The sequence below is a fragment of the Manis pentadactyla genome, chromosome 14, assembly GCF_030020395.1.
Source record: "Manis pentadactyla isolate mManPen7 chromosome 14, mManPen7.hap1, whole genome shotgun sequence".
Taxonomy (NCBI): domain Eukaryota; kingdom Metazoa; phylum Chordata; class Mammalia; order Pholidota; family Manidae; genus Manis; species Manis pentadactyla.
The window spans coordinates 9,479,816-9,493,608 of record NC_080032.1 but is presented as its reverse complement, the minus strand read 5'-3'; the positions used below and the strand labels follow the sequence as shown (position 1 = coordinate 9,493,608).

General features: G+C 38.0%; 1 long non-coding RNA gene across 2 annotated transcripts in view; it reads left to right on the top strand.

Moving 5' to 3' along the window:
- Positions 1 to 13,793, top strand: part of LOC118924283 (uncharacterized) — a 74,118-nt gene that overhangs the window by 37,156 nt on the left and 23,169 nt on the right. The window contains exon 2 of one of the 2 annotated variants that reach the window (XR_005029539.2): positions 1,918 to 2,009. This is a non-coding gene — a long non-coding RNA (uncharacterized LOC118924283). Of the gene's footprint in view, positions 1 to 1,917; positions 2,536 to 13,793 lie in introns of both variants that reach the window. The other variant, XR_008993852.1, reaches the window with a different exon arrangement.

Genomic DNA, 13,793 nt, shown 5'->3' with positions numbered 1-13,793 from the left:
ATAAGCCAGACACAAAAGGGTAATACATGATTCCACTTATATTCAGTACCTAGAATAGCAAATGCATAATGACAGTAGAATAAAGGTTACCAGGGGTCAGGGTGGGGTTCAGGGAGGAGAATTATTGTTTAATGGTGTATTCATTTACTAGGGCTGCTTTAACAAACTGCCACAAACTGAGTGACTTAAAAACAGAAATTTATTGTCTTTGTTCTGGAGGCTGGAAGTGCAAAATCAAGGTATTAGTGTGGCCATGCTCCCTTTGAAACCCACAGGTGAATCTTTGCTTGCCTCTTTCTAGCTTTCTAGCTTCTGGTAGTTTGCTGGCATTCTTCAGTGTCCCTTGACTTAAAGATGCCTCACTCCAATCCTCCGTCTTCACATGGTATTTTCCCTGTGTCTTCATTTCATCTTCCCTCTGTGTGTGTCTGTGTTTGTGTCACAATTTGTCTTTTAAGGACACTGGTCATATTTAGATCCTACCCCAATGACCTCTCTTAACCTCATTACTTCTCTAAAGACCCTGTTTCCAAATAAGGTCACATTCTGAGGTACTGGGAGTTAACACTTCAACATCTCTTTGTTGAGGGACACAATTCAATCCATAACAAATGAATACAGTTTCTGGAAATGCATGGTAGTGATGGCTGCACAACACTGTGCATGTACTTAATGCCTGTGAATTGTAGACTTAAAAAATGATTGGAAAGATATTCAGCAAATTTAGTTAAAAGTAGTTTTATCTAAGTAGTAGTGGGATGTGGGATGGTTTTCCCTTTCTTCTCTGTAGTTTATATATTATTTGCAAATAGAAAATATACTTATTTTTTATAGAGTTAATCCTGAGAAGAGTATATACAGGAACCTATTTCCCTCCACTCAAAGTTCCATCTTCAATGGAAAATAAAACCTAGCTTCCTGAAATTTACCTTGATAAGAAAGAAGAAGCTAAGGGAAACCTTTGCCACCCTAAAAATTTTATTTATTTTTTCCTCTTTAAGGAGTTGGATGTTTATAATTCAGAACTTGGAATTCTTAATATCAGCAAAATGAGAAACAGTTTTGTTGGGTGTTAGTAAGGGGTGCAAATTCTACAGGTCAGATTTCTGTGTTAAAAATTTAACCTAGAAGTAATTCCAAATTTAGATTCTCATCCCTGTACCTTTAGGGAATATTAAGGGAAATGAGAAATTTATTTCATGTAGTTATGATAAATCCAATTTATGGAACCACTTTGTGCTTGATTGTACTGGAGAAGTTTTATAGAAAAATATAATACTTTTCCATTGTCAGTTTTTGAACATAATTGCAGTACTGGAAGTAATTCATTGAAAAATAAGATTTTAAGGTAACATCATTTTGATTTAGTCATATTGTATCTTTCTGTGTATGTGCTTATAAACACAATTTGATTCACAAAAAGGAAATTATTATTTTTAAGGGCAATGTTTTCTCTTTTTCATGATTTGGAAAAAATTCTCAGTTTAAGTATAGGGGAGATTTCTGCTTTACATGAATGGTGGAAACGGAGCCAGCAAATCCAGAGTGCTTCTCAATTTAAAACTTTAGAATATCCTGTACATTTTCTTAAGTCATGCTGAACACTGGCAAATTATTCTATGATATACTGCTTTGAAAGATAAAAATGGGGAAATGTTTATCTGTTAACCACATTCTACGCCTGGTGAATTAGAAATGTTACTTTCATGGTATCATTTTAAGGTTCAGCTTAATTTTCAGAAAATGGAAAATGGAGATGCTGTTCATTGGCATTTTGCCCTTTAAAAAAAACTTAATACAAGATTAGCAAGATATTAGAGCTGTGGTAATTGGATGTCTTTCAGGGTAATAAACCATTAAAGTTTATGAGTCACGTTAACATAAAGCCCTCTCATTTCCACCATTTCCTTTTATCAGTTCATTCTACAGTAAACATAAAATTCTCTGCCTGGAGTTCAGAGCACAGCAAGGAAGAGAAGAAAAAGCCAGAACAGAAAATCCACAAAGTAGTAAGTGGGAAATGTTCAGTAACCTTTTAATCCCCAAGCTTAGGACAAATGTCCAGTGCTTCACGTACTGCTGGGACCCACAAAACTTGACTGGTGAGACTTCCTCTCAGTGACCTAGTAACCAGCCTGTGGTCTCAGATTCAGGGACTCCTCAGACAGGTTTTCTGGAAGTCATCCTAAAGTCATCTTTTTCATTAAACAAACAAAAAAAGATGATGAGAAAAGTAACAAAGCAACACTAAGGGCTCTGGCCCTTTGTGCTGGGGGAGTTACTTGCTGGTTCCTCCATGCATGGCGCTGTTGGTGGAAGCCTGGAGAAGGAGCAGGGTGGGGGCCCCAGGCCAAGTCTCTGAGCACAGGGCGTGGATGACACTTTCCGCTGTTGTGGACCCGGTCTGTCAATGAGAAAAGTGCCATGCTCTGCCTGCTGCTCTCTACCAGCCCGACTTACAGGAGCCCTTGGGAGGAGGCTATGGCAGAGGCTGTGTGAATGATCACAGACGACAGTTCAGTAAAACCCTCTAGTGTAAGTAACTGATTTTATTCCTTTGTCCTCCTCATTATTTGACTCTTACTGTTTTGCTTTTACGGATTTTATTCTGTACTTTTATTTAGAGCTTCTCAAAACCTTTTTGGAGGTTGAAGAATGTATGTATGTGTGTGTTTGTGCATGTGTTATTGTAACAAGAGTATCCAAATTGATACAGATATAAAAACAGGTTTTTCATAATTTATGGAAAGCATCATGCAAATCTTCCTGCATGTGGGTTTTCTTTTATAAAAGAATTCTGATTACAAAATTTCAAAGAAAAAAGCCATTGTTTGCAACTTATTCTTCAAAAAGAATATGCTAAATGCCAGATGCTCTTTTGTGTCCAGAGGGTATATCAGAAACATATTTCTGTAGAAGTTACAACACACTTCTGTGAATTCCAGAAGTTTGAAAAGTCACATAGGCAGTTCTCTATGTTCAGGATCTGGGTAGGAGTGGAATGTGTGGGACTGGGAGTCAGGATGATCTCAGAAAGCAGGCCGGTCTCCACTTCACCAGTTGTGAAGTCATTGGCATTTGAAGAACCCCATACACATCCACGTTTACTGTTTTGATTTGTTTTTTAAGATGAAAAGCAAAGTAACCATTCTTAAGCCTACACAGCCAGCCTAAAGGAGGTTTTCACTTCTCAAGCAGTTCTTGTCACCCAAAGACTAGGAAAGAAACAGCTCTACCCTGTTACTTCTGACAGGAAACTTTGGCCTCCAGAATGTTCTATGCTCCTGAATACTCATGTGTGTGCATGACTCCTAATTAACTTTTGATTGGTAAGTTAATTATATTTGATGAAGTTGAATATGTGTGGCTGTCCACAACTTCATGTCCAGTATGCTATTCTTTGGCCGTGCCATTTGACAACGGCCACCCCAGGATGTATGGCAGCTTTCAGTTACTCAGTTATTCAAATCCGTACAGATGGTCAGCTTGGTCAGGTTCCAGATGAAACTGATAGCCTTGCTGCACTGTCAAAATGAAACCAAATGTTTTGGAAATTATCTGTTAATAAATGAAAGTTTATCCAGTATTACCTGCATAGAATCTCCCCTTGAGTACATTTTTTTTTTCCAGAAAACCCATGCTACACTAAAACTAGTTTAGCAATATTTTTATTTTAACCATTTTGAATGGACATTTTCCAACTTGATGAGCAACGTTTTTCAGTTAAAAAGTTTTAATCACAAAGAAAAAGAGAATAGCATAATGAAATCCTGGCTACTATCTCTCCTAGGAAATAAAACATTATATATACTATTGAAACTGCGGGTATATTCCTCCCAGATTGCGTTCTGTTCTCCATACCCACCCTGTAAATTTGTTGTTATAATTCCCAGGCATATCTGTAATAGATCATTTTCACTCATTATCATTGGTGAGATGTAGCCACATTGGTATGTGTAGCTCTATTTCATTCTTTTTCATCTCTATGTATTTCATCATGTTCTTCTTGGTGGGTATTTATATTTATTTTAATGTTTTGCTTTAATAATTCCATATGGACATTCCAATAGGTTTCTTCTTATACACATTTTTGAGTTTCTGTAGAGTATGTACTTCAGAGTTAACTTGCTGAGTCATAGGGTATAAACATCTTTCATAGTTATCAAATTACTTCCTAAAATGTTTCACATTTCACAGGCCAGTCGTGTTGTAGAATGTCGTTCAATTTGAGTTTGTCTGTTTCCTCATGGTTAGATTCAGGTTGTACATCTTTGGCGGGATATCATAGAAGTAAGGCTATGATCTCAGGGCATCCAGTAAGGGCCTGTATTTCCAATTTGTCCCATTTCTCATGGTGTTTATTTTGGTCATTTCATTAAAATGATGCTTGTCATGTTTCTCTATGTAAAGTTACCCTTTTTCACTTTGTAATTGGTAAATGTTTTGTACTTTTAGAGGTATTGAAACAGTTCTCCACATCCATTCTCCACATCCACTTCCGGCCATAATGGAATAACAGAATCTAGACTTACCTGACAGTCTTAAGCAATAACAAAAATCTGACAGAATATGAAAAACAGTAGTTTTGAGTCATTGGATACTAGGGAAAGCTGGGTATTGATGTGGAGTGGAGAAAGCAACAGAGAGAGAACTCTGGAGATCTACGGAGAGTTTTCCTTTTTTCTTCAGCAAGTTTGTGAGAGAACTACCAGAGGCTGGGGCTAGAACCCCCATAATAAGCAGACAGAGCAATCTGTGAAGCTCACAGGGATGGGAACAGTTCATGTTCCCAATAGCCAGGGTGGAGAAACCTCATAATAAATACATGGCACTGGATAGAGTTCTCAGAAGACGATCACCTCAGTGATGAAACTGAATTAGCCTTGAACTACAGGCTGTTCTGGTCCTGACCTAACAAAGCTTAAAAGCAAGCCCTGATTCCAAGTAACTTAATCATGTCCCAGAGCAAAGCACAAACTAATTTTGAAGGAGTACCCTCCTCTACCCCAAAATCCAGTACCTTATTATGTAAAAGTCACAATAACCAGAATCTAACAAATTACTAGTCATGCAAAGTACAAAAACATGACCCTCACTGACGAGAAAACTAACTCAGAACTGACAAGAAACAGCACAGATGATAGAATTAAAAAACAAAGACATTAAACAGTAATTGTAAATTATATTTCATATTTTCACAAAGGTGAAGGAGAACATGAACATAATGAGCAGTGATGTGGATAATCTTTAAAATACATAATTTCTACAGATGGAAACTATCTTTTACCTCATCAAACTTTCAGTTCATTTTTTTTTTTTAGTATTAAGGGTAGCATTTTTTCCCTGCTAATATATTAGGAGAAATAGTACCATACACATACTTAAGCTTACATTTTCCAACAATGTCTACAGTCAGTTTACATCTGTATTGGTTGGCTATTGTTACATGACTTTCTTTTCTTTCCTTTATCTTTTTTTCAGTTCATTTTTTGTATCAGTATGGACTCATGGTTTCCCATTTTATTCAATGGGTTATGATTTGTTATTAGCATGATTTATTTGATATTCAAATTGTACCTTGGTCTGGCCAGTGCGAGCTCCTTAAGTTGTCATCTGTGCACTTTTTGGCATGTCTCTCAAGCATTCTTTGAATGCTTTTTAACTTTCTGTTGTACAAGATGTTGCAGCCTGGAATCAGCCATTTTCTAAGGAGCCCTGGTTTCTTTTAATGGAGATGAGCATTCGGGAGCCAAGATCTGAGTGTTAGGTGTTTTCATACCCATCGGAGTGTTAATGCTGCCAGGCCCTCCCAGACGGAGCCAGGGAATGAGTGTCTCTCTGGCTGCCAATAGGTAGATGGAAGCCATGGATTAACATCAGTCCCTCCAATTCCAGCCCACCACCAAATGGGGTTCATTCTGGTTCTCTGTATTTGTATCTCCTTCTCTGATAAGGAGAGAACTGACTCCCATCACCCCTAACATACCAATCCCACTGGATGTACCATTCCCATTGCTGCCACCGCCCTGAGTGAGGGTGTTCCCCTCACCCGCTCAGGCTTTGGTGCCCCGCATGGGGCCACTGTCACCAGTCCTCTGGGTGGGCATCCTCATCCAGCCTGTGCCCTGACCCCCTGCACCGCCTTCCCGCCTCTTAAAGAGCCCTCCTCTCCCTGATCGGACTCACCCAACCTGGGCTGCCACTGCATGGATCCGTACCCTGTTCAGAACCACCTCAGGCTTTCATTCTGAATGTTTTGGGTGGGAAAAGAGGAAAGTGCTTAATGTGCTTTCTGATGCACAGAAATTAGTTTCCTCATGGTTTGTGTGTGTGTGTGTGTGTGTGTTATTTAAGAAATCTTTTTGAAATCATAATCTTCTGTAAAGCTTATAAAAGTTATTTTTCACATTTAAGACTTTAATTCGCCTGGACTTGATTTTTGTGTATGGCAAGAAGTAGAGATCCAGTTTATTTTTTCTTTTGAAATGGGTATTTCTCATGGATGGGTCCCAGCAAAAATTATTGAATAATTCATATTTTTTTCCACTGAAATGCAGTTTCACTAATGTAAATATTGTTTCCATGTATATGCAGTTGTAATACTGAACTATTTCATTAGTCTGGTTGTCTTTTTCTGTGCTAATTATTGCCACACAGTCTTGTTTACCATTATTTTTTATTCAGCAAGCATCCATTCAGGAAACAAAACTCCTCTTAAATATTTCAAGTAAGAAAGGATTTAATATGGAGAATTGGATGCTGACACAGCCAGTGGCCACACTGGAGGAATAAAGGTGCAGGAAGGGGCTGACTGCTACCTCTCAGGTTTGCCACTGACTTCCAGGGCATCAAGAATGTGCAGAAACCACACATTCTCTGGAAATAATCAGTTGTCAACAGTACTTAGGCTAGTGATTTACAAAAAAACACCTGAATGGTGATACAAAATCTCATATCTGTTGAAGTTCATCATGTATCTCTCCTTAAATTTTTTATGACTGCCTTTTGTTGAGGATCTAACCTGAAACCTGCTGTTGGGGTCTGGGGACATGCAGCTCCTGGGCATCCAGCCCTGTGCGTTAGAGGAGAGCAGGGCAGCACGATGGCGTGAGGTGCCTGTGGGCACTCTGGTACAGGTTCACATTAGTTTTGTTCTTTCTCTAGGCTGTCTTGGGTATTCTTGGGATCTTTGCATTTCCATACAAAATTTAGAATCAGCTTGTTAATTTCTACCCAACCTCCTGCCCAAAGTCCTTTCTGGGGCTTTTAATATAATTTACACACTATAAAATGTATAAATTCTTAGGCTACAAGTTGATGCGTTTAGACAAATGTACCCACTCATGTAATCACTCTAGTCAAGACAGAGAGCAGGGCCATCACCCTTGAAAGCTCCATCACTCCCCTTTCCAGTCAATCCCCTTTTCTTCCCAGACAGAGGTGACCACTCTTAATTTCCAGCCCTTAAAATGGTTTGACTATTCTAGGACTTTGTATAAATGGTATTATAAAAGTATGAAACTTCCTGTGTTTGACTTCTTTTGCTCTACACACTGTGTTCGATACTCATGTCGTGTGCCTCAATTCATTCCTTCTCGTCGTCATGCAGTATCTGCCGTATGACTGTACCACAATTTGTTTATTTACCTGCTAATAGCCATTTGGGTTTTTTACATTTTGGATCTACTATGAATAAAGCAACTAAGAACATTCTTGTATGAGTCTCTTCATGGGCATCTGCTTTCTTTCTAATGGGCAAATATTCAGACATAGAATTGGTTGTCTGTGTGTTAAGTCTAATGAGAAACCACTGAACAGTTCTCCAAAGTGGTTGTATCATTTTACACCCCAACTAACAAGGCATGAGAGCTCTAGTTGTTCGGTATACTCAACATTTGGTATGGTCATTTATAACATTTAGCTATTCTAAAGGTGGGAAGTATTTTTTCACTGTGATTTTAATTTGTATTCCCACATGACTAATGATGCTGAGCACATTTTCGTGTGCTTATTGATCATTTGTGTATCTTCCTATGTAAAATTTCTGTTCAAATATTTTGCCTTTATTTTATTGTGTGATATTTTTTTATTGAGTTGCAGGTGTTTTATATTGATAATCCAGACACAGGTCCTTTTGTCAGGTAAAGGTAGCATGAAAAATGATCATGAATATTTTCTTCTAGGCTGTGCTTGCCTTTTCCTTTTCTTACTGATATCTTTTGAAGAACAGGTTTTGCTTTTGATAGATTACAATTTATTAAATTTTTCTTTTATGGTTAGTGCTTTTGGTGTCTTAAGAAATCTTTGCCTGACTCAGGGTCAAGGAGAAAGCTCCTATGAATCTTTATAACTTCAGCTTTTATGTGTAGCTTTATGATCCATCTGGAATTAATTTTTGAGAATGGTTTGAGGTGATCATTGGGGTTTTATTTTTCTCAATGATATGTAGGGTTTTTCTTTTTTAGTACCATATGTTGAAAATACTGTCCTTTCTCTTACTGAATTCCTTGGTACCCTTTAATGAAAATCCATTGACCATATATGTCTGAGTTCTTTTTTCTCCTCATGTTTCTGGACTTTACTCTGTCCATTGATCTACTTACTTATAAGCCAAAACCATATAATCTTACTTAGTGTAGCTTTAAAGTAGATCTTGAAGTCAACTTCTTTTTTTTTTTTTTTTTTTTTTAGATAATTATTTTTTATTGAAGGGTAGTTGACACACAGTATTACATTACATTAGTTTCAGATGTACAACACAGTGATTCAACATTTATATACATGATAATTCTAAGTACCAGCTATCACCATACCAAGTTGTTACAATATTTTGACTATATTCCTTATGCTATACATTACATCCTGGTTGCTTATTTATTTTACAATTGGAAGTGTGTACTTTTTCTTGGTTGTTGTTGTTAGGGCATCTCTCATATTTATTGATCAAATGGTTGTTAACAACAATAAAATTCTGTATAGGGGACTCAATGCTCAATGCACAATCATTAATCCACCCCAAGCCTAATTTTCGTCAGTCTCCAATCTTCTGAAGCATAACGAACAAGTTCTTACATGGAGAACAAATTCTTACATAGTGAATAAGTTACATGGTGAACAGTACAAGGGCAGTCATCACAGAAACTTTTGGTTTTGCTCATGCATTATGAACTATAAACAGTCAGTTCAAATATGAATACACATTTGATTTTTATACTTGATTTATATGTGGATACCACATTTCTCTCTTTATTATTTTTAATAAGATGCTGAAGTGGTAGGTAGATACAACATAAAGGTAGAAAACATAGTTTAGTGTTGTAAGAGAGCAAATGTAGATGATCAGGTGTGTGCCTGTAGACTATGTGTTAATCCAAGCTAGACAAGGGCAATAAAACATCCACATATGCAGAAGATTTCTCTCAGAACAGGGGGGGTGAGGTTCTAAGCCTCACCTCTGTTGATCCCCAATTTCTCACCTGATGACCCCCCTGCGACTGTGCCTGTCTTAGGTTGTTCCTCCCTTGAGGAATCTTACCCGTCTCTGGCTAACCAGTCATCTTCCGGGGCCATACAGGGAAATGTTAAGTTGGTAAGTGAGAGAGAAGCCTTATTGTTTGAAATGGTTAGCTTTTTATTTCTTTGCATATTTATGCCCTGTGGCTTCTATGCCCAGCATTTGTCTTGAGGTATCTTTACCACTTGGAGGAGTTATGATACTCGGTAAATTTGATATGAGGCACGAATTCTATTTAAGAATTTGTTGTAATTAGGAAGGAAGAAGAAAAGCTATAGAAGTAGCAGGCGGGAGAAAACATGGGAAGATTGATTATTTCTTTGACATATCTTCTTGTAGAGTAACTTCAGCATGTATATATTTTAAGCTACTACTTAAATTGCGCACACACATTAACATAATAGGAGTATAGTTACATAACCAAAGCATACCTGTAATTACCAGCCATCTCCAGTGAAACCAAGAAAACCAGTTAGGCACCCTAGGCATTTGTGAAAACTTATCAATGATATGATGGTTATTATCTAACTGAATTTGAATAGTTTGAGAAAAATCAGACAAATTAAAACAACCCATTCCTGGGCACTGTTCACATGCCATATGTTCTTTTAACAGTAAATAGTCTGTAGTTGTAAGATTTTGGAGCGCTACAATTTGCACTTCTCCTAATTCTTGGTTGAGTTCCAACAGTATAGATCCAGTCAAATTTGTTGTTTTACTGTATGCACAGGCCAGCTTAGATATCTCCTTCATTCCCATGGCAAGTCCAGGAGCTGGTGGGATGAGTGCATCTACAGCTGTAGCAGTGCGTGGATCTTTGTTGGGGTTTTTTGATGATCATCTTCTGGCATGAGTCTTCCAGAGAGTGCTGATGTTGGAAGTTCTCTTTCATATCGTTTCTTAGTTCATTTTCGGGGTAGCCAAATTAGGCTTTGATCCTCTGTATAAACACAAACAGACCCTTTGCCTACACTTTTATATGTCCTTTATATCATTGTGTAGAACTCATTAGAGGTCACCACATAGGAACTGCATTTTTTTTTTTTAATCATTAATCTACACTTACATGACGAATACTTTGTTTACTAGGCTCTCCCCTATACCAGGTCCCCCCTATATACTCCTTTACAGTCACTGTCCATCAGCGTAGCAACCTGTTGTAGAATCACTACTTGTCTTCTCTGTGTTGTACAGCCCTCCCCTTTCTCCCACCCCGCTATGGATGCTAATCTTAATACCCCCCTACTTCTCCCCCCCTTATCCCTCCCTACCCACCCATCCTCCCCAGTCCCTTTCCCTTTGGTACCTGTTAGTCCATTCTTGAGTTCTGTGATTCTGCTGCTGTTTTGTTCCTTCAGTTTTTCCTTTGTTCTTATATTCCACAGATGAGTGAAATCATTTGGTATTTCTCTTTCTCTGCTTGGCTTGTTTCACTGAGCAAAATACCCTCCAGCTCCATCCATGTTGCTGCAAATGGTTGGATTTGCCCTTTTCTTATGGCTGAGTAGTATTCCATTGTGTATATGTACCACATCTTCTTTATCCATTCATCTATCGATGGACATTTAGGTTGCTTCCAATTCTTGGCTATTGTAAATAGTGCTGCGATAAACATAGGGGTGCACTGATCTTTCTCATACTTGATTGCTGCATTCTTAGGGTAAATTCCTAGGAGTGCAATTCCTGGGTCAAATGGTAAGTCTGTTTTGAGCATTTTGATGTACCTCCATACTGCTTTCCACAATGGTTGAACAAGTTTACATTCCCACCAGCAGTGTAGGAGGGTTCCCCTTTCTCCACAGCCTCGCCAACATTTGTTGTTGTTTGTCTTTTGGATGGCAGCCATCCTTACTGGTGTGAGGTGATACCTCATTGTAGTTTTAATTTGCATTTCTCTGATAATTAGCGATGTGGAGCATCTTTTCATGTGTCTGTTGGCCATCTGTATTTCTTTTTTGGAGAACCGTCTGTTCAGTTCCTTTGCCCATTTTTTAATTGGGTTATTTGTTTTTTGTTTGTTGAGGCGTGTGAGCTCTTTATATATTCTGGACGTCAAGCCTTTATCGGATGTGTCATTTTCAAAGATATTCTCCCATACTGTAGGGTTCCTTTTTGTTCTATTGATGGTGTCTTTTGCTGTACAGAAGCTTTTCAGCTTAATATAGTCCCACTTGTTCATTTTTGCTGTTGTTTTCCTTGCCCGGGGAGATATGTTCAAGAAGAGGTCACTCATGTTTATGTCTAAGAGGTTTGTGCCTATGTTTTCTTCCAAGAGTTTAATGGTTTCATGACTTACATTCAGGTCTTTGATCCATTTTGAGTTTACTTTTGTATATGGGGTTAGACGATGGTCCAGTTTCATTCTCCTACATGTAGCTGTCCAGTTTTGCCAGCACCATCTGTTGAAGAGACTGTCATTTCGCCATTGTATGCCCATGGCTCCTTTATCAAATATTAATTGACCATATATGTCTGAGTTAATGTCTGGATTCTCTAGTCTGTTCCATTGGTCTGTGGCTCTGTTCTTGTGCCAGTACCAAATTGTCTTGATTACTATGGCTTTATAATAGAGCTTGAAGTTGGGGAGTGAGATCCCCCCTACTTTATTCTTCTTTCTCAGGATTGCTTTGGCTATTCGGGGTCTTTGGTGGTTCCATATGAATTTTTGAATTATTTGATCCAGTTCATTGAAGAATGTTGCTGGTAGTTTCATAGGGATTGCATCAAATCTGTATATTGCTTTGGGCAGGATGGCCATTTTGACGATATTAATTCTTCCTAGCCATGAGCATGGGATGAGTTTCCATCTGTTAGTGTCCCCTTTAATTTCTTTTAAGAGTGACTTGTAGTTTTCAGAATATAAGTCTTTCACTTCTTTGGTTAGGTTTATTCCTAGGTATTTTATTTTTTTTGATGCAATTGTGAATGGAGTTGTTTTCCTGATTTCTCTTTCTGTTGGTTCATTGTTGGTATATAGGAAAGCCACAGATTTCTGTGTGTTGATTTTGTATCCTGCAACTTTGCTGTATTCCGATATCAGTTCTAGTAGTTCTGGGGTGGAGTCTTTAGGGTTTTTTATGTACAGTATCATGTCATCTGCAAATAGTGACAGTTTGACTTCTTCTTTGCCAATCTGGATTCCTTGTATTTTTTTGTTTTGTCTGATTGCCGTGGCTAGGACCTCTAGTACAATGTTAAATAACAGTGGGGAGAGTGGGCATCCCTGTCTAGTTCCCGATCTCAGCGGAAATGCTTTCAGCTTCTCGCTATTCAATATAATGTTGGCTGTGGGTTTTTCATAGATGGCCTTTATTATGTTGAGGTACTTGCCCTCTATTCCCATTTTGCTGAGAGTTTTTATCATGAATGGATGTTGAACTTTGTCAAATGCTTTTTCAGCATCTATGGAGATGATCATGTGGTTTTTGTCTTTCTTTTTGTTGATGTGGTGGATGATATTGATGGACTTTCGAATGTTGTGCCATCCTTGCATCCCTGGGATGAATCCCACTTGGTCATGGTGTACGATGGTTTTGATGTATTTTTGAATTCGGTTTGCTAAAATTTTGTTGAGTATTTTTGCGTCTACGTTCATCAGGGATATTGGTCTATAGTTTTCTTTTTTGGTGGTGTCTTTGCCTGGTTTTGGTATTAGGGTGATGTTAGCTTCATAGAATGAGTTTGGGAGTATCCCCTCCTCTTCTATTTCTTGGAAAACTTTAAGGAGAATGGGTATTATGTCTTCCCTGTATGTCTGATAAAATTCCGAGGTAAATCCATCTGGCCCGGGGGTTTTGTTCTTTGGTAGTTTTTTGATTACCGCTTCAATTTCGTTGCTGGTAATTGGTCTGTTTAGATTTTCTGTTTCTTTTTGGGTCAGTCTTGGAAGGTTGTATTTTTCTAGGAAGTTGTCCATTTCTCCTAGGTTTCCCAGCTTGTTAGCATATAGGTTTTCATAGTAGTCTCTAATAATTCTTTGTATTTCTGCGGGATCTGTTGTGATTTTTCCTTTCTCATTTCTGATACTGTTGATTTGTGTTGACTCTCTTTTCCTCTTAATAAGTCTGGCTAGAGGCTTATCTATTTTGTTTATTTTCTCGAAGAACCAGCTCTTGGTTTCATTGATTTTTGCTATTGTTTTATTCTTCTCAATTTTATTTATTTCTTCTCTGATCTTTATTATGTCCCTCCTTCTGCTGACCTTAGGCCTCATTTGTTCTTCTTTTTCCAATTTTGATAGTTGTGACATTAGACCGTTCATTTGGGATTGCTCTTCCTT